Genomic DNA, 22,997 nt, shown 5'->3' with positions numbered 1-22,997 from the left:
ATAATCAAAGGATAGATTTGAAGTTGATCTATAGATTTAGGTGTTAAAATTTAAAAACAATTAAAAATGTATGACTTACATTTAATACTTTAATGAATGGGACCCTTTTGGGTTCCCAATATTTTAGTGGGATTAAAATAAAAATGAATTCTGTCAAAAAAAAAAAAAAGAATCAAAATCAATTGTTGTGAATTATTAACCTATTTAAGTATTGAAGTAATCCTCTTTGATGTATTTTCAGGGGAAAATATTGCATATTTTGTGTGTTTACCATTACAAAAAGGGCATAAAACTAACAAAAAAAAATTAATAAAATACAAATTTATAATCAAAGGATAGATTTGAAGTTGATCTAGAATTTAAATGTGGAAATTAATAAATTATTTCAAATGTATGACTTACATTTAATACGTTTATGAGTGGGGCCCTTTTGGATCCCCAATAATTTTAGTGGGATTTTTTTTTCTTTAAAAACTGTCATTGCTCAAAAAAAGAATTGACATATTCCAATTACTTCACATCAAATTTTGCACTTTGAAATATTTTTTGGGGAAAATATTGCTTATTTTGTGTGTTGTGTTTGACATCTACACACAAAATAAGCAATATTTTCCCCAAGTGGAGGAGTTCAAGTACCTCGGAGTCTTGTTCACGAGTGAGGGAAGAGTGGATCGTGAGATCGACAGGCGGATCGGTGCGGCGTCTTCAGTAATGCGGACGCTGTATCGATCCGTTGTGGTGAAGAAGGAGCTGAGCCGGAAGGCAAAGCTCTCAATTTACCGGTCGATCTACGTTCCCATCCTCACCTATGGTCATGAGCTTTGGGTTATGACCGAAAGGACAAGATCACGGGTACAAGCAGCCGAAATGAGTTTCTTCCGCCGGGTGGCGGGGCTCTCCCTTAGAGATAGGGTGAGAAGCTCTGCCATCCGGGGGGAGCTCAAAGTAAAGCCGCTGCTCCTCCACATGGAGAGGAGCCAGATGAGGTGGTTCGGGCATCTGGTCAGGATGCCACCCGAACGCCTCCCTAGGAAGGTGTTTCGGGCACGTCCGACCGGTAGGAGGCCACGGGGAAGACCCAGGACACGTTGGGAAGACTATCTCTCCCGGCTGGCCTGGGAACGCCTCGGGATCCCCCGGGAGGAGCTGGACGAAGTGGCTGGGGAGAGGAAAGTGTGGGCTTCCCTGCTTAAGCTGCTGCCCCCGCGACCCGACCTCGGATAAGCGGAAGAAGATGGATGGATGGATATTTAATATTTTTATGAGTGGGGCCCTTTTGGATCACCACTAAAAATAAAAATAAAAACTATTTAAGATCTATTCAAGACTCCAATTACTTCACATCAAATATTACATTTCGAAATATTGTGGGGGCAAATATTGCATATGTTGTGTTTTTACCACAAAAAGCAATGTTTTCTTTGGCAAAAAGGGCATAAAACAAAAAAACCTAATAAAATAAAAAATTTAAATAAAGATTTAAAGTTGATCTAGAGATTTAAGTGTTAAAATTAAAAAAAAATATTAAAAATGTATGACCTAAATTTAATACTTTTATGAATGGGACCCATTTGGGTCCCCAATATTTTAGTGGGATTAAAATAAAAATTAATTCTGTCAAAAAAATAATAATGAATCAAAACCTAATAATATAAAAACATATAATCAAAGGATAGATTTGAAGTTGATCTATAGATTTAGGTGTTAAAATTTAAAAACAATTAAAAATGTATGACTTACATTTAATACTTTAATGAATGGGACCCTTTTGGGTTCCCAATATTTTAGTGGGATTAAAATAAAAATTAATTCTGTCAAAAAAAAAAAAAAGAATCAAAATCAATTGTTGTGAATTATTAACCTATTTAAGTATTGAAGTAATCCGCTTTGATGTATTTTCAGGGGAAAATATTGCATATTTTGTGTGTTTACCATTACAAAAAGGGCATAAAACTAACAAAAAAAACCTAATAAAATACAAATTTATAATCAAAGGATAGATTTGAAGTTGATCTAGAATTTAAATGTGGAAATTAATAAATTATTTCAAATGTATGACTTACATTTAATACGTTTATGAGTGGGGCCCTTTTGGATCCCCAATAATTTTAGTGGGATTTTTTTTCTTTAAAAACTGTCATTGCTCAAAAAAAGAATTGACATATTCCAATTACTTCACATCAAATTTTGCACTTTGAAATATTTTTTGGGGAAAATATTGCTTATTTTGTGTGTTGTGTTTGACATCTACACACAAAATAAGCAATATTTTCCCCAAGTGGAGGAGTTCAAGTACCTCGGAGTCTTGTTCACGAGTGAGGGAAAAGTGGATCGTGAGATCGACAGGCGGATCGGTGCGGCGTCTTCAGTAATGCGGACGCTGTATCGATCCGTTGTGGTGAAGAAGGAGCTGAGCCGGAAGGCAAAGCTCTCAATTTACCGGTCGATCTACGTTCCCATTCTCACCTATGGTCATGAGCTTTGGGTTATGACCGAAAGGACAAGATCACGGGTACAAGCAGCCGAAATGAGTTTCCTCCGCCGGGTGGCGGGGCTCTCCCTTAGAGATAGGGTGAGAAGCTCTGCCATCCGGGGGGAGCTCAAAGTAAAGCCGCTGCTCCTCCACATGGAGAGGAGCCAGATGAGGTGGTTCGGGCATCTGGTCAGGATGCCACCCGAACGCCTCCCTAGGAAGGTGTTTCGGGCACGTCCGACCGGTAGGAGGCCACGGGGAAGACCCAGGACACGTTGGGAAGACTATCTCTCCCGGCTGGCCTGGGAAGGCCTCGGGATCCCCCGGGAGGAGCTGGACGAAGTGGCTGGGGAGAGGAAAGTGTGGGCTTCCCTGCTTAAGCTGCTGCCCCCGCGACCCGACCTCGGATAAGCGGAAGAAGATGGATGGATGGATGGATATTTAATATTTTTATGAGTGGGGCCCTTTTGGATCACCACTAAAAATAAAAATAAAAACTATTTAAGATCTATTCAAGACTCCAATTACTTCACATCAAATATTACATTTCGAAATATTGTGGGGGCAAATATTGCATATGTTGTGTTTTTACCACAAAAAGCAATGTTTTCTTTGGCAAAAAGGGCATAAAACAAAAAAACCTAATAAAATAAAAAATTTAAATAAAGATTTAAAGTTGATCTAGAGATTTAAGTGTTAAAATTTAAAAAATATTAAAAATGTATGACCTACATTTAATACTTTTATGAATGGGACCCATTTGGGTCCCCAATATTTTAATGGGATTAAAATAAAAATGAATTCTGTCAAAAAAATGATAATGAATCAAAACCTAATAATATAAAAACATATAATCAAAGGATAGATTTGAAGTTGATCTAGAGATTTAGGTGTTTAAATTTAAAAACAATTAAAAATGTATGACTTACTGGGAACACCTCAGGATCCCCCGGGAAGAGCTGGACGAAGTGGCTGGGGAGAGGGAAGTCTGGCCTTCCCTGCTTAGGCTGCTGCCCCCGCGACCCGACCTCGGATAAGCGATAAGCGATGAGCGATAGAAAGATAGATAGATAAATAGATAGATAGATAGATAGATGGATAGATAATTTTAGCGGGATTTTTTTTCTTAGAAATTGTTATTGCTCAAAAAATAATTAATCAAAATCAATGTTATGAATTATTGACCTATTCAAGTATTCAAATATATTCCACTTTTAAATATTGCATATTTTATGTGTTTGCCATATGAAAAACAAAGTTTCTATGTCAAATAGGGCAAAAAAAATAAAACAATAATAATCAAATAAAAACGTATAATCAATGGATGGATTTAAAGTTGATCTAGAGATTTAAATGTTGGAAAAAAAAATACAAATGTATGACTTACATTTAATACTTTTATGACTGGGGCCCTTTTGGATCCCCAATATTTTAGTGGGGTTAAAATATTTTCAAAAACTGTCAAAAAGAAAAGAAAAAGAATAAAAATCAATAGTATGAATTATTGACATATTCAAGGTTCTAATTACTTCACATCAAATATTACACTTTGAAATATTTTTGGGGAAAATATTACATATTTTGTGTTTTTGCCATATAAAAAGTTGTATTTGTCAAAAAGGGCATAAAAAAAACAAAAAAAAACTAATATAATAAAAACTTATAATCAGTGGATGATTCTGAAGTTGATCTAGATATTAAAGTGTTGAAATTCAATAAATAATATAAAATGTATTACATACATTTTATACTTTTATGAGTGGGGCCCTTTTGGATCACCAATATTGTAGTGGGATTAAAATAAAATAAAAAACTGTCAAAAAATAATAATGAATTAAAATTACGAATTATTGACTTATTTAAAGGCCTACTGAAATGTGATTTTCTTATTTAAACGGGGATAGCAGGTCCATTCTATGTGTCACACTTGATCATTTCGCGATATTGCCATATTTTTGCTGAAAGGATTTAGTAGAGAACATCGACAATAAAGTTCGCAACTTTTGGTCGCTGATAAAAAAGCCTTGCCTGTACCGGAAGTAGCAGACGAGTAGCGTGACGTCACAGGTTGTGGAGCTCCTCACATCTGCACATTGTTTACAATCATGGCCACCAGCAGCGAGAGCGATTCGGACCGAGAAAGCCACGATTTCCCCATTAATTTGAGCGAGGATGAAAGATTCGTGGATGAGGAAAGTGAGAGTGAAGGACTAGAGGGCAGTGGGAGCGATTCAGATAGGGAAGATGCTGTGAGAGGCGGGTGGGACCTGATATTCAGCTGGGAATGACTAAAACAGTAAATAAACACAAGACATATATATACTCTATTAGCCACAACACAAGCAGGCTTATATTTAATATGCCACAAATTAATCCCGCATAACAAACACCTCCCCGCTCCCGTCCATATAACCCGCCAATACAACTCAAACACCTGCACAACACACTCAATCCCACAGCCCAAAGTACCGTTCACCTCCCCAAAGTTCATACAGCACATATATTTCCCCAAAGTCCCCAAAGTCAAGTACGTGACATGCACATAGCGGCACACACGTATGGGCAAGCGATCAAATGTTTGGAAGCCGCAGCTGCATGCGTAGTCACGGTATCGCGTCTGCGCATCCAACTCAAAGTCCTCCTGGTAAGAGTCTCTGTTGTCCCAGTTCTCCACAGGCCAATGGTAAAGCTTGACTGTCATCTTTCGGGAATGTAAACAATGAAACACCGGCTGTGTTATCCGGCACAACACCTGCCGCAATACACCGCTTCCCACCTACAGCTTTGTTCTTTGCTGTCTCCATTGTTCATTGAACAAATTGTAAAAGATTCACCAACACAGATGTCCAGAATACTGTGGAATTTTGCGATGAAAACAGACGACTTAATAGCTGGCCACCATGGTGTCCCAAAATGTCCTCTACAATCCGTGACGTCACGCGCAGACGTCATCATACCGAGACGTTTTCAGCAGGATATTTCGCGCGAAATTTAAAATTGCACTTTAGTAAGCTAACCCGGCCGTATTGGCATGTGTTGCAATGTTAAAGGGGAACATTATCACAATTTCAGAATGGTTAAAACCATGAAAAATCAGTTCCCAGTGGCTTATTATATTTTTCGAAGTTTTTTTCAAAATTTTACCCATCACGCAATATCCCTAAATAAAGCTTCAAAGTGCCTGATTTTAACCATCGTTATATACACCCATCCATTTTCCTGTGACGTCACATAGTGAAGCCAACACAAACAAACATGGCGGAAAGAACAGCAAGCTATAGCGACATTAGCTCGGATTCAGACTCGGATTTCAGCGGCTTAAGCAATTCAACAGATTACGAATGTATTGAAACGGATGGTTGGAGTGTGGAGGCAGGTAGCGAAAACGAAATTGAAGAAGAAACTGAAGCTATTGAGCCATATCGGTTTGAACCGTATGCAAGCGAAACCGACGAAAACGACACGACAGCCAGCGACACGGGAGAAAGCGAGGACGAATTCGGCGATTGCCTTCTAACCAATGATTGGTATGTGTTTGTTTGGCATTAAAGGAAACTAACAACTATGAACTAGGTTTACAGCATATGAAATACATTTGGCAACAACATGCACTTTGAGAGTGCAGACAGCCCAATTTTCATCAATTAATATATTCTGTAGACATACCCTCATGTCAGCAGGCCAGGGAAGCTAGGGGCGATATTCTTCTCCTGATCATCTTCGGTGTGAGCCAAAACATCCAGGGGGTTTAGCTCGCTCGTCTGCGGGAACAAACTGCCGCCATTGCTTGCCGTGCTAGCGAGGTCCTTTGTCCCTGAATTGCTCACACACTCCGGCAGATTCAATGGGGGTCTGGCGGCAGATTTCTTTGACTTTATCGTTGGAAATGCATCTGCTTTGAGTGTCGCAGGATATCCACACATTCTTGCCATCTCTGTCGTAGCATAGCTTTCGTCGGTAAAGTGTGCGGAACAAACGTCCAATTTCTTGCCACTTTCGCATCTTTGGGCCACTGGTGCAACTTGACTCCGTCCCTGTTCGTGTTGTTACACCCTCCGACAACACACCGACGAGGCATGATGTCTCCAAGGTACGGAAAACAGTCGAAAAAACGGAAAATAACAGAGCTGATTTGACTCTGTGTTTGAGAAAATGGCGGATTGCTTCCCGATGTCGAATATTAGAAAGGCGTTTAATTCGCCAAAATTCACCCATTTAGAGTTCGGAAATCGGTTAAAAAAAATATATGGTCTTTTTTCTGCAACATCAAGGTATATATTGACGCTTACATAGGTCTGGTGATAATGTTCCCCTTTAAGATTTCATCATTGATATATAAACTATCAGACTGCGTGGTCGGTAGTAGTGGGTTTCAGTAGGCCTTTAAGGCTCCAATTACTTCACATCAAATATTACACTTTGAAATATTTTTGGGGAAAAAGATTGCATATTTTGTGTGTTTACCACAAAAAAAACTAAGTTTTCTTAGTCAAAAAGGGCATAAAACTAACTTAAAAACATACAAAAATAAAAGCTTATAATTAGAGATGTCCGATATTATCGGCCGATAAATGCTTTAAAATGTAATATCGGAAATTATCGGTATTGTTTTTTATTATTATCGGTATTTTTTTATATAATATTAAATCAACATAAAAACCACAAGATACACTTACAATTAGTGCACCAACCCAAAAAGCCTCCCTCCCCCATTTACACTCATTCACGCAAAAGGGTTGTTTCTTTCTGTTATTAATATTGTGGTTCCTACATTATATATCAATACAGTCTGCAAGCGTGGCGCAGTGGAAGAGTGGCCGTGCGCGACCCGAGGGTCCCTGGTTCAATCCCCACCTAGTACCAACCTCGTCATGTCCGTTGTGTCCTGAGCAAGACACTTCACCCTTGCTCCTGATGGGTGCTGGTTAGCGCCTTGCATGGCAGCTCCCTCCATCAGTGTGTGAATGTGTGTGTGAATGGGTAAATGTGGAAGTAGTGTCAAAGCGCTTTGAGTACCTTGAAGGTAGAAAAGCGCTATACAAGTATAACCCATTTATCATTTATTAATCGTACTAACATTTAACAGTTCATTTTACTCATTTTCATTCATTACTAGTTTCTATGTAACTGTTTTTATATTGTTTTACTTTCTTTTTCATTCAAGAAAATGTTTTTAATTTATTTATCTTATTTTATTTTAAAACTTTTTTTAAAAAGGACCTTATCTTCACCAGACCTGGTTGTCCAAATTAGGCATAATAATGTGTTAATTCCACGACTGTATATATCCGTATCGGTAATTAAGAGTTGGACAATATCGGAATATCGGCAAAAAAGCCATTATCGGACATCCCTACTTATAATCGATCTTAAGTTGATCTAGAAATTTAAGTGTTGAAAGTAAAAAAATATAAAAATGTATGACTTATAATTAATACTTTTATTAAAGGGGGGCCTTTTTGGATCCCCAATAATGTGTTGGATTGTTTCTTTAAATATGTCATTGCTCAAAAAATAATAATGATGTTATTATGAATTATTGATTTATTTAAGACTAATTACTTCACATCAAATATTACACTTTGACATATTTTTTTGGGGGAAATATTGCATATTTTGTGTTTTTGCCATAAAAGAGCATAAAACACAAAATATCATATATGGACAGATAGACCTGAAGTTGATGTAGAGATGTATGTGTTGAAAGTTAAAAAAAAAAATGTATGAAATATATGTAACACTTATGAGTGGGACCCTTTTGGATCCCTGAGAATTTTAGTTGGATTTTTTTCTTTAAAAACTGTCATTACTACAAAAATAATAAATCAAAATCAATGTTATGAATTATTGATCTATTTAAGGCTACAATTACTTCACATCAAATATTACACTTAAAAAAAATGGGGGAAAATACTGCTTATTTTGTGTATTTTTGACATAAAAAAACAGGGTTTTGACAAACAGAACATTAAAGAAAAAAATGATGTATCGACGGATAGACCTGAAGTTGATCTCAAGATTTAAGTGTTAAATGAAAAAAAATTCATATACGACTTATTTTGAACATATTTATGACAGAACCTTCTGGGTCCCCGGGACCAAACCTGAAGGGAACCCTAAAGGCTAAAAGAAACTGATATATAGTTTATTAGTTTTGAAAATAAAAAATATCAAAATGGCTCCCGTATGTTTACATTTTTCAGTGGAAAACATTTGGACCCTTCTAATACGGAAGATGACCAAATCAATTGTGCAAGTCGTGACACAAAACGTGCTCTTTTAGCGCAGACGGACGTTACAAAACTTCCTGAGCTGCTTTAAGGAAAGGACTCCAAATCAGCGTTTGAAAAAAAAAAAAAAAAAAAAAAAAAAAAAAAAAGCAGTCTGTGTTTTATTCCCATGGCCACGTCTTCTCACAGCATGAACACAACAACGAAAGGGAATTGAAAGTGGCTGATAAAGGGAAATGAAGTCCATAACTTTGGCGGCCTCGTTAAATCACCACGTGGACGCCTAAAACTCGCATTAAAATAATCCAAAAATGGTAATTAATAACACACTTTGATAAACGTATGGACCGACTAGATGCTAACATAAAAACAAGATACATTAAAGTCTAAAAATGGTCATACCCCAATCTACACTTGCAAAATAATTGTATAATGTTAATAATATTGTACACAACTGAGATTGATTATTCACACAGAACATAAAAAATGTGCTGTTTTTACATAAAGTCGTCGATATAAACTCCACATTGTTAAGTTGAAACGGACGAGCGTGTGCTCAACAGGAAGTGACCTCACAGGAACCAGGAAGTGAAAACCAACCAATCACACACACACACACACACACACACACACACACACACACACACACACACACACACACACACACACACACACACACAGACGTGTAAATATATATATATATATATATATATATATATATATATATATATATATATATTTATTAGGGATGTCCCGATCCAGGTTTTTGCACTTCCGATCCGATACCGATATTGTTTTTGCATTTCCGATCTGATACCGATACTGACCGATACTGGCCTATCCGAGCCATGTATTAAAGTTTAAAGTTATTTAGCCTACTTAGTTGTCAGAATCATGTTGAAAGGGGTTTTAGTACTCTTGATAACAACTAGCCAGCTGAATTAGGGGAGTTTGAATAATACACAATGGTTGGTAACAAGAAACTGACCTGTTTATTCAAGGATAAACACAAAATAGACAAAATTATACATGACAAACAGAAATGGCATCATTGACCTAGGGCTGGGCGATATGGCCTTTTTTTAATATTGCGATATTTTAAGGCCATATTGCGATACACAATTTATATCTCGATATTTTGCCTTAGCCTTGAATGAACACTTGATGCATATAATCACAGCAGTATGATGATTCTATGTGTTTTGATTGATTGATTGAGACTTTTATTAGTAGGTTGCACAGTGAAGTACATATTCCGTACAATTGACCACTAAATGGTAACACCCCAATAAGTTTTTCAACTTGTTTAAGTCGGGTTCCACTTAAATTGATTCATGATACAGATATATACTATCAGATATATACTATCATCATAATACAGTCATCACACAAGATAATCACATTGAATTATTTACATTATTTATAATCCAGGGTGTGGAGGGGGGCGCCGGATGTAAGTGTCAAAAAGACAGCCAAAGGGTTTGATATGAGAATAAATCTAAAGTTAAAATATAGGGTAGAAATGCACCCATTTGCAGGAAATGTAGTCTTGATTTTCAAAATTTTCTTTCAAGGCTTGCATGTCTACATTAAAACATTCTTCTTCATACTGCATTAATATATGCTACTTTTAAACTTTCATGCAGAGAAGGAAATCATAACAAAAAAAAATCACTAATTTATTCATACGGTGTTGATGTGGAAATTTTTGCCTCGGCATTTTGATGGTGTGGACGTGTGGCACCGAATGGAAATAAGCGTCTCGACAGACGTTACAATATTTGAACAATGATGACGAAAACTGTTTTCTCTGTCGTGTCGGTGTGTCGAAAATAGTTATGCGCTTATTTTTTTATTTGATTTTGTGCGTGGCATAGATTTGCTATGCGCAGAGGACGCTTAAACAGTGCGCAATTGCACAGGCGAGCACCTTAGAGGGAGCGTTGCTCGCACGGCTGCGCTAGCATCACAGCTAACGTTAGCCATGCTGCTACCTCTCTGCTGGGAGAGGGCGTATACGTATGTGACGTGTGTCGTGACAATATGTGACGTATGACGTGATAGTATGTGACGTGTGTAAGAAGGTGCGCTTGCTGTCTGTGAGAGGGAGACACAGGAAAGAGTGAGAAGAGCCTGTCGTGTAATGCCAGCAGCTAAAAGCAACTGCGTGAGAATTCACAGACCTGTGGACGTGTTGAAGGTGTGCTGGAAAATGCGGAACGGAAATTAGGGAGCAGCAGAAAAGTGGAATGTATTATTTAAATCGGTGCGTTGGAAAACACGGACCAGAGTTGTTTTTTTTAACTGGATCTGGATCGGCATTTTCCCATGCCTTGCTGATACGCAATTTTTGGCAAATATCGGCAGCCGATCCGATCCAAATATCGGATCGGGACATCCCTAATATATATATATATATATATATATATATATATATATATATATATATATATATATATATATATATATATATATATATATATATATATATATATACACGCACGCACACACGCACGCGCGCCCACACACACACACACACACACACACACACACACACACACACACACACACACACACACACACACACACACACACACACACACACACACACACACACACACACACACACACACACACACATTAGGGCTGCAACAACTAATTGATTAAATCGATTAAAATAGATTATAGAAATAGTTGCCGATTAATTTAGTCATTGATTCGTTGGATCTATGCTATGCGCATGCGCAGAGGCAATTATTATTATTATTTTTATTTTATTTTTTAATAAACCTTTATTTATAAACTGCAACATGTACAAACAGCTGAGAAACAATAATCAAAATAAGTATGGTGCCATTATGCTGTTTTTTTTCAAAAAAAATACTGGAAAGGATAGAAATGTAGTTTGTCTCTTTTATCCGATTATTCATCGATTAATCGGAGTAATAATCGACAGATTAATCGATTATCAAATGAATCGTTAGTTGCAGCCCTAATACACATTCAGGGTGTAATGGTACGTGTATTTGTATTGAACCGTTTCGGTACGGGGGGTTCGGTTCGGAGGTGTCCCAAACGAGTTTCCACACGGACATATTAAGTAGCGCACGCACGTTGTGTAAACAATGCACACTGAGGCACAACACACGGCATGCTAGCAGCGACCGGGCTACTACAACATGCAAAAGCCAGAGCTGGAAGACCCTCCTGCCTCGTTAAGATCTCCCATTTGGAAACACTTCGGCTTCGCGGTGCGATACAACAATGGATAACATCACTTCAACGAAGAGAAAGACGAGCGTCGTGCAAACACCGCATTCAAGCAGCCTCTCCTCGGCGAGTCAGGCAGGGCTAAAGCAATAACAAATGTTTTTATAGCAGCAGATTTAAGACCATATTGCATTAAAAACTAGATTTTGAGCCACTTCTATGGTGGAAGAACAATGAGCCCATATATCCTCTTACTGCCAAGTTAGTCAGGCACTACCTGGCCATACCTGCTACATCCGTGCCCACTGAAAGGCTATTTTCCACAGCTGGAGACATTGTAACTGCAAGCAGGTCTGCTCTTTCTGCAGACAATGTGGATAAACTGATTTTTCTGGCAAAAAACATGAAAATTGAGTGAAAGTCACCAGGGTTAAAGGCTGGGGGGAAAGAAAAGTTAATCTGAGGCAGAGTTGACTTGAAACTGTTTGTTGCACTTTTTAGATATAGAAGACAATTTTGTCATTTTATTTAATCTGAGCAACAACTTCAATCAGTTTAATGTTGCACTTTATATGTGGAAATGTTGCACTTTATATGTAGAAAGGTTTTGTTAAGGAACCAATTCTGAGCCTTATCTTATTTAGTTTTTATTTTATAAATGTTGACCGCATGAACCCTGGCAATGGACCCTGTGTGTATATGTATGTTATTGCTATGCTTAGCATTCAGCTGTTGCACTGATCAGCCTAGTTGTGGCTCACATCCATCACACACACAGCTATTTTAAAGCAATGTTAAAAAGGATAAAGCCATTGTTTACAAATGTTGGTAAATAAATAACCATAAAATGTATATTTTGTTGTTTTCTTACTGTACCGAAAATGAACCGAACCGTGACCTCTAAACCGAGGTACATACTGAACTAAAATTTTTGTGTACCGTTACACCCTTACCTTATACACATACATACATACATGCATATTCACACACACACACACACACACACACACACACACACACACACACACACACACACACACACACACACACACACACACACACACACACACACACACACACACACACACACACACACACACACACACACACACACAGACCCCTGGGGTCCTTGGGAGCTTTAATGTTAACCATTTAAGTTGTTCACTTTCAACCAAATTCATGCAATAATCCATTTATAGTTACTATATTATATACAGTAGTGGTCAAAAGTGGACATACACTTGTAAAGAACATAATGTCATGGCTGTCTTGAGTTTCCAATCATTTCTACACCTCTTATTTTTTTGTGATAGAGTGATTGGAGCACATACTTGGTCACAAAAAACATTCATGAAGTTTGCTTCTTTTATGAATTTATTATGGGTCTACTGAAAATGTGAGCAAATCTGCTGGGTCAAAAGTATACAATGCCTACCGTCAAGCATGGTGGTGGTAGTATTATGCTCTGGGCCTGTATTGCTGCCAATGGATCTGGTGCTTTACAGAGAGTAAATGAGACAATGAAAAAGGAGGATTACCTCCAAAATCTTCAGGACAACCTAAAATCATCAGCCGGGAGATTGGGTCTTGGGCACAGTTGGGTGTTCCAACAGGACAATGACCCCAAACTAGAGACGTCCGATAATGGCTTTTTTGCCGATATCCGATATTGCGATATTGTCCAACTCTTAATTACCGATTCCGATATCAACCGATACCAATATATGCAGTCGTGGAATTAACACATTATTATGCCTAATTTGGTTGTGATGCCCCGCTGGATGCATTAAACAATGTAACATTACCATAAATTGATTAACGTGGACCCCGACTTAAACAAGTTGAAAAACTTATTCGGGTGCTACTATTTAGTGGTCAATTGGGGGGGGGAGTGTCCCGGAAGAGTTAGTGCTCCAAGGGGTTCTGGGTATTTGTTCTGTTGTGTTACGGTGCGGATGTTCTCCCGAAATGTGTTTGTCATTCTTGCTTGGTGTGGGTTCACAGTGTGGCACATATTTGTAACAGTGTTAAAGTTGTTTATACGGCCACCCTCAGTGTGACCTGTATGGCTGTTGACCAAGTATGGGTTGCATTCACTTATGTGTGTGTAAAAGCCGCATATAATACGTGACTGGGCCGGCACGCTGTTTGTTTGGAGGAAAAGCATACGTGGCGACAGGTTGTAGAGGACGCTTAAGGCAGTGCCTTTAAGGCACGCCCTCAACATTGTTGTCCGGGTGGAAATCGGGAGAAATTCGGGAGAATGGTTGCCCCGGGAGATTTACGGGACGGGCACTGAAATTCGGGAGTCTCCCGGGAAAATCGGGAGGGTTGGCAAGTACGCCCTACGTCTGTGTTTTACCGGATATGTACCGCTCCGTACAGCGGCGTTTTAAAAAGTCATTAATTTTACTTTTTGAAACTGATAATTTCCGATATTACATTTTAAAGCGTCTTTTTAAAACATCTCTACCCCAAACGCACGTCAAAAGTGGTAAAGGAACGGCTAAATCAGGCTAGAATGAAGGTTTTAGAATGGCCTTCCCAAAGTCCTGACTTAAACGTGTGGACAATGCTGAAGAAACAAGTCCATGTCAGAAAACCAACAAATCTAGCTGAACTGCACCAATTTTGTCAAGAGGAGTAGAGATGTCCGATAATAGCGGACTGCCGATATTATCGGCCGATAAATGCTTTAAAATGTAATAACGGAAATTATCGGTATCGGTTTAAAAAAGTAAAATGTATGACGTTTTAAAATGTCGCTGTGTACACGGACATAGGGAGAAGCACTTCCTTTGCGTGCCGGCCCAATCACATAATACCTACGGCTTTTCACACACACAAGTGAATGCAAGGCATACTTGGTCAACAGCCATACAGGTCACACTGAGGTTGGCCGTATAAAGAACTTTAACACTGTTACAAATATGTTACAAATATGTGCCACACTGTGAACCCACACCAAACAAGAATGACAAACACATTTCGGGAGAACATCCGCACCGTAACACAACAGAACAAATAACCAGAACCCCTTGCAGCACTAACTCTTCCGGGACGCTACAATATACACCCCCCACTACCCCCTAGCCCAGGGGTCGGCAACCCGCGGCTCCGGAGCCGCATGCGGCTCTTTGATCATTCTGATGCGGCTCAGCTGCATACTTGCCGGCCCCCTGATTTTCCCGGGAGACTTCGGGATTTCAGTGCCTCTCGCAGAAACCACCCGTAATTAATATTCTCCGATTTTCACCCTTGCAATAATAATAAGGGCGTGCAGTGACGGTACAGCATTTAGCACCCTCTACAATCTGTATTGTCAGCGTGCCAGCCCAGCCTTTTGTTATATGCATTTTCTGCTAGCACACGTAAGTGACAGCAAGGCATACTTGGTCAACAGCCACACAGGTTACACCGACGGTGGCCATATAAAACAACTTTAAGACTCTTACTAATAATGCGCCACACTTTGAACCAAAACCAAACAAGAATGACAAACACATTTCGGGAGGACATCTGCACCTTAACACAACATAAACACAACAGAACAAATACCCAGAATCCCATGCAGCCCTGACTTTTCCGGGCTCCATTATACACCCCTGCTACCACCAAACCCCGCCCCCACCCCTGCTCCCTCACACATCAACCCCCCCCCCCCCCCGTCTCTGTGCGTCGGTTGAGGTGGTGGGGTTTGGTAGCGGTGGTGTATAATGTAGCCCGGAAGAGTTAGGGCTGCATGGGATTCTGGGTATTTGTCCTGTTGTGTTACGGTGCAGATGTTCTCCCGAAATATGTTTGTCATTCTTGTTTGGTGTGGGTTCACAGTGTGGCGCATTATTAGTAAGAGTGTTAAAGTTTTTTTTATACCGCCACCGCCAGTGTAACCTGTGTGGTTGTTGAACAAGTATGCCTTGCTGTCACCTACGTGAGCAAGCGGAAGCCCCATTCAACATGTGGCTGATCAGGCACGCTGGTTGTAGTGGGCGCTTTATGCTGTACCATCACGGCACGCATGACGCTGACAAGCGCTATTCACCTAAAACCCGTGTGCCGCACCAGCTTAGAAATTCCATAAAAAGGTGTGGGCAGCGTGTCTGAGACCCCTGGTTTATACATAGCACAAAGCAAGCAAAAAAACTTTGTATGCAGTGTTATTTCATTTAAAATTTCAAACATTTTTGCGGCTCCCATTGTTTTCTATAATTTGTGAAACTGGTCCAAATGGCTCTTTGACTGGTAAAGGTTGCCGACCCCTGCATTAGACCCATAATAAATTCATAAAAGAAGCAAACTTCATGAATGTTTTTTGTGACCAAGTATGTGCTCCAATCACTCTATCACAAAAAAATAAGAGTTGTAGAAATGATTGGAAACTCAAGACAGCCATGACATTATGTTCTTTACAAGTGTATGTCCACTTTTGACCACGACTGTAGTTAAATATAGTTAGTGTCTGTACACGTAGTGAGTGAGGTGTGCTGTGTAAAAAGCAGATCTAAGAGCTGGTTCAGCCACAGCTTTTTTTTTAAAGTTGTGGTTTTACCCGCAGCGTCTTCACACTATTTCACTTCCTTCCTTCAGAAAAACACAAAATGACCACTTATTACCCTAAAATAACTTGTATTTATTCAAAGGAACCATATGGTGGATTTTTCAGTACCTTCAGCAGGCACGTAAACACAACACATGATATGGGAGGGGCAGTACCTTGAACGCAGCACCAACAGGTAAAACTGATTTCCGTAGAAACAATTAGTACACACGCATAAAGACAACAATTAAACATATAAATAATTAGTTAATACGCATAAAAACAATATTTCATCAGATACGTCGCGTAAATACACTTTGAAGCGTACGATGGGAGCCATGTTGCTGCGGTTGTTCCTCCCCGCCTGCCCGCTCCTCCCCGGCGGCCTCACTTTGTCTCACAAGTCGGCCCTGCGAGCCGCGACCGAGCTTGACTTTTCTCCCACATTCCAGTCACCTCGGCCGGGTTCAAACACGCCGAGGAGACTCGCAGGTCGACTTGTGAAGGAACTTCCTCCATGTTTTTGCGGTCGGGCTATGCTAGGAAGGCTACACCCAAAGTTAGCATAAAGTTCGGTGCAAACTTACCCGCCGGTGACGGCTGGTGGCGCGGGCAAGAAGAGGCGACTAAGCGGACTAAAGCAACATCCAGAAGGCCGCTGAGGATTCCGACCAAGTTTGACTTTGGCGTTTTTCGCCGCCTTGTGCCGTCTTTTCCTGGCTGGGTGTGATTCGGATGGGCGGAGCAGGACTTCCTGTCCGGGCTGGAGCAGGAACTGGACTGGAACAGGAAACCGGGCGGAAGAGGCGGCCTACGGAGGCTCATTAAAATCATTATTACTCCACTTAAGTCTCTTTATTTCTTCATTTTCTTCAAGGGTGTCCAAACTTTTTCCATTGGGGGCCACACACTGAAAAATCAAGACATGGAGGGGCCATTTTGACGTTTTTCCTTTTCAAAAACTTTACATTTTATTAGGGATCTCTTTTGCCGATATCCGATATTGTCCAACTCTTTAATTACCGATACCGATATATACAGTCGTGGAATTAACACATTATTATGCCTAATGTCATACTTGCCAACCCTCCCGAATTTTCCGGGAGACTCCCGAAATTTAGCGCCTCTCCCGAAAACCTCCCGGGACAAATATTCTCCCGAAAATCTCCCGATTTTCAGCCGGAGCTGGAGGCCACGCCCCCTCCAGCTCCATGTGGACCTGAGTGAGGACAGCCTTTTTTACCGACGGGAGGACAACAGGGTGACAAGAACTAAATCATCCAGTCGAGAGATAAATTGTATTATTATGTTTATCTTACCTAAAAATAAATATATTTATTAAAAAAATAAATAAATAAAATAAATAAATGTTTACTATATTTTGCTAAAAACATCAAAATGAATTGTATTTTTATTTGTATTTTTTCTGACTCCTTATTACATCCAGGCATTAGAATTATACATTAAAATCAACATTTGAAATAATAAATTTTAAATGATCATAATAATTCATTTAAAATGAGCATATTTAATTATTAAAATAATTTAAAATGAGCATATTTAATTATTAAAATAATTGCTTGTTTATCAACAACTTTAGCATTTTATTCATTACATTTTGAAGCTCTCAGAAGCCAAGTTATGTTATATTCCGTAATATTTATTTATGCAAGTTTGAAGTATCAAGTATCTAAACACAGTTTTGTTTGCATATTTTCAGGATGTAGATATATATATATATATATATATATATATATATATATATATATATATATATATATATATATATATATATATATATATATATATATATGTATATATATATATATATATATATATATATATATATATATATATATATATATATATATATATATATATATATATATATATATATCATACTTGCCAACCTTGAGACCTCCGATTTCGGGAGGTGGGGGGTGGGGGCGTGGTCGGGGGTGGGGCGGGGCGTGGTTGGGGGCGTGGTTAAGAGGGGAGGAGTATATTGACAGCTAGAATTCACCAAGTCAAGTATTTCATATATATATATATATATATATATATATATATATATATATATATATATATATATATATATATATATATATATAGATATCTACATCCTGAAAATATGCAAACAAAACGGTGTTTAGATAATTGATACTTCAAACTTGCATAAATAAATATTACGGAAGATCACATAACTTGGCTTCTGACAGTTTCAAAATGTAATGAATAAAATGCTAAAGTTTTTGATAAACAAGCAATTATTTTAATAATTAAATATGGTCATTTTAAATGAATTATTATGATCATTTAAAATCAATTATTTCAAATATGTTTATTTTAATGTAAAATTCTATGGCTGGATGTAATAAGGAGTCAGGAAAAAATACAAATAAAAATACAATTAATTTGGATGTTTTTAGCAAAATATAGTAAACATGTATTTAGTTGTTTGTTTTTTTAGTTAATAAATATATTTATTTTTAGGTAAGATAAACATAATAATACAATTTATCTCTAGTCTGGATGATTTAGTTCTTGTCACCCTGTTGTCCTCCCGTCATGAAAAAAGGATGTCCTCACTCAGGTCCGCATGGAGCTGGAGGGGGCGTGGCTTCCAGCTCCGGCTGAAAATCGGGAGATTTTCGGGAGAATATTTGTCCCGGGAGGTTTTCGGGAGAGACGCTGAATTTAGGGAGTCTCCCGGAAAATTCGGGAGGGTTGGCAAGTATGATATATATATATATATATATATATATATGTATGAAATACTTGACTTGGTGAATTCTAGCTGTCAATATACTCCTCCCCTCTTAACCACGCCCCCAACCACGCCCCCCCCCCCCACCTCCCGAAATCGGAGGTCTCAAGGTTGGCAAGTATGCCTAATTTGGACAACCAGGTACGGTGAAGATAAGGTCCTTTAAAAAAAAAAAAGATAAATAAATTAAAAACATTTTCTTGAATAAAAAAGAAAGTAAAACAATATAAAAACAGTTACATAGAAATGAGTAATTAATGAAAATGAGTCAAATTAACTGTTAGTACTATTAGTGGACCAGCAGCACGCACAATCATGTGTGCTTACGGACTGTATCCCTTGCAGACTGTATTGATATATATTGATATATAATGTAGGAACCACAATATTAATAACAGAAAGAAACAACCCTTTTGTGTGAATGATGAGGAGGGAGGTTTTTTGGGTTGGTGCACTAATTGTAAGTGTATCTTTTGTTTTTTATGTTGATTTAATAAAAATAAAAATAAATTTAAAAAACGATACCGATAATAAAAAAAACGATACCGATAATTTCCAATATTACATTTTAAAGCATTTATCGGCCCATAATATCGGCAGGCCGATATTATCGGACATCTCTACATTTTATACATTTTTTATTATCCTTTAGGCAGGGCTTCCCTCATGTTTGGTCCCAGGTCTCAATCATAAAAAATGTTAAAAATAATTCATATATTATTATTTATTTTATTCGATGCTTAAATGTCTAGATCAACGTCTCGATGAGCTTCAAGAGGATAGTCACCTGAAATGGTTTTCACTTCACAAGTGTGCTTGAAGCTCATCGAGAGAATGCCAAGAGTGTGCAAAGCTGTAATCAGAGCACATTTTGAAGAAACTAGAATATAAAACATGTTTTCAGTTATTTCACCTTTTTTTGTTAAGTACATAACTCAACATGTGTTTTTAGACCAGTTGATCTGCCGTTTCTTTTCTTTTCTCCTCTGCCACCCTCTCCCTTGTGGAGGGGGGGTGGCACAGGTCCAGTGGCCATGGATGAAGTGCTGGGGTGGACCGCTCGCCTGTGCATCGGTTGGGGACATCTCTGCGCTGCTGACACGTCTCCGCTCGGGATGGTTTCCTGCTGGCCCCACTATGGACTGGACTCTCACTATTATGTTAGATCCACTATAGACTGGACTCTCACTATTATGTTAGATCCACTATTGACTGGACTCTCACAATATTATGTTAGATCCACTATGGACTGGACTCTCACTATTATGTTAGATCCACTATGGACTGGACTCTCACTATTATGTTAGATCCACTATGGACTGGACTTTCACAATATTATGTTAGATCCACTATGGACTGGACTCTCACTATTATGTTGGATCCACTATGGACTGGACTCTCACTATTATGTTAGATCCACTATGGACTGGACTCTCACTATTATGTTGGATCCACTATGGACTGGACTCTCACTATTATGTTAGATCCACTATGGACTGGACTCTTACTATTATGTTAAATCCACTATGGACTGGACTCTCACTATTATGTTGGATCCACAATGGACTGGACTCTCACTATTATGTTAGATCCACTATAGACTGGATTCTCACTATTATGTTAGATCCACTATTGACTGGACTCTCACAATATTATGTTAGATCCACTATGGACTGGACTCTCACTATTATGTTAGATCCACTATGGACTGGACTCTCACTATTATGTTAGATCCACTATGGACTGGACTTTCACAATATTATGTTAGATCCACTATGGACTGGACTCTCACTATTATGTTGGATCCACTATGGACTGGACTCTCACTATTATGTTAGATCCACTATGGACTGGACTCTCACTATTATGTTGGATCCACTATGGACTGGACTCTCACTATTATGTTAGATCCACTATGGACTGGACTCTTACTATTATGTTAAATCCATTATGGACTGGACTCTCACTATTATGTTGGATCCACAATGGACTGGACTCTCACTATTATGTTAGATCCACTATGGACTGGACTCTCACTATTATGTTAGATCCACTATGGACTGGACTCTCACTAATATGTTAGATCCACTATGGACTGGACTCTCACTATTATGTTAGATCCACTATGGACTGGACTCTTACTATTATGTTAGATCCACTATGGACTAGACTCTCACTTTTATGTTAGATCCATTATGGACTGGACTCTCACTATTATGTTAGATCCACTGTGGACTGGACTCTTACTATTATGTTAGATCCAATATGGACTGGACTTTCACAATATTATCTTAGATCAACTATGGACTGGACTTTCACAATATTATGTTAGATCCACTATGGACTGGACTCTCACTATAATGTTAGATCCACTATGGACTGGACTCTCACTATAATGTTAGATCCACTATGGACTGGACTCTCACAATATTATGTTAGATCCACTATGGACTGGACTCTCACTATTATGTTAGATCCACTATGGACTGGACTCTCACTATCATGTTAGATCCACTATGGACTGGACTTTCACAATATTATGCTAGACCCACTCGACGTCCATTGCATCCGGTCTCCCCTAGAGGGAGGGTTTACCCACATCTGCGGTCCTCTCCAAGGTTTCTCACAGTCATTCACATTGACATCCCACTGGGTTGTGAGACTTTCCTTGCCCTTTTGTGGGCTCTGAACCGAGGATGTCGTTGTGGCTTGTGCAGCCCTTTGAGACACTTGTGATTTAGGGCTATATAAATAAACATTGATTGATGTGTTCATTCATAGTTTTGATGTGACAATCGAGGGTCTAACTGAGGATGCCAGAGTTTGGACACCATCACTGTATATCAAACACACATAACAAGGAGGTGAAGGATCAATTTGTATTTATTTACAAGCTGAATTGGCTTTTTTGCGCTGCTCGCGCACACACACACACACACACACACAGAAGTGCCTTTGGTGCCCTCACAAACAATCAGAAATCACAAAAATCCTTACCTTCAACAACCATATTGCTACAATAATACATATTTACAAAAGTAAAAATCAGAGCACAGAGGGGGAGAAGGGAGGGACCGTGTGTGTGTGCTGAAAGAGTGCCTTCTCCTTTGCTGTGAAATAAGTCTGCTTTGGCATTTTTTTCCAGAAAAGCCTGGTCTAATCACAAATACAACTAGCCATTCATGTACTATTCCGCAAACTCAAAACCCAAAAGCAGTGAAGTTGTCACGTTGTGTAAATGGTAAAAAAAAACAGAATACGATGATTTGCAAATCCTTTTCAACTTATATTCAATTGAATAGACTGCAAAGACGAGATATTTCACGTTCACACTGAGAAACTACACATTTTTTCTGCAAATAATCCTTAAGTTAGAATTTAATGGCAGCAACACATTACAAAAAAGTTGACACAGGTGCATTTTTACCACTGTGTTAAATAGCACCACAGTTTCCAAAAACAATTTGAAATGTGGACTCGTCAGACCACAGAACACTTTTCCACTTTGCATCAGTCCATCTTAGATGAGCTCGGGCCCAGCGAAGCCGGCGGCGTTTATGGGTGTTGTTGATAAACGGCTTTCGCTTTGCATGGTAGAGTTTTAACTTGCGCTTACAGATGTAGCGACCAACTGTAGTTACTGACGGTGGTTTTCTGAAGTGTTCCTGAGCCCATGTGGTGATATCCTTTACACACCGAGGTCGCTTTTTGATGCAGTACCGCCTGAAGGATCGAAGGTCAATTTCTCCAGATGCTCTGAACCTTTTGATGATATTACGG

The 22,997-nt window shown here is 38.8% G+C and overlaps 1 protein-coding gene across 2 annotated transcripts in view; it reads right to left on the bottom strand.

Moving 5' to 3' along the window:
- Window positions 1–17,235, bottom strand: part of cyfip1 (cytoplasmic FMR1 interacting protein 1) — a 115,241-nt gene extending 98,006 nt beyond the window's left edge. Inside the window, exon 1 of one of the 2 annotated variants that reach the window (XM_061977562.2) lies at window positions 17,038–17,235. The gene's annotated coding sequence lies outside the window, so the exon portion shown is untranslated. The remainder of the gene's footprint in view (window positions 1–17,037) is intronic. The other variant, XM_061977561.2, reaches the window with a different exon arrangement.
- Between the last annotated feature and the right edge of the window lie 5,762 nt (window positions 17,236–22,997).

This window comes from Nerophis lumbriciformis, linkage group LG18 (genome assembly GCF_033978685.3).
Source record: "Nerophis lumbriciformis linkage group LG18, RoL_Nlum_v2.1, whole genome shotgun sequence".
NCBI lineage: Eukaryota > Metazoa > Chordata > Actinopteri > Syngnathiformes > Syngnathidae > Nerophis > Nerophis lumbriciformis.
This window is presented reverse-complemented; position numbering and strand designations above follow the sequence as displayed.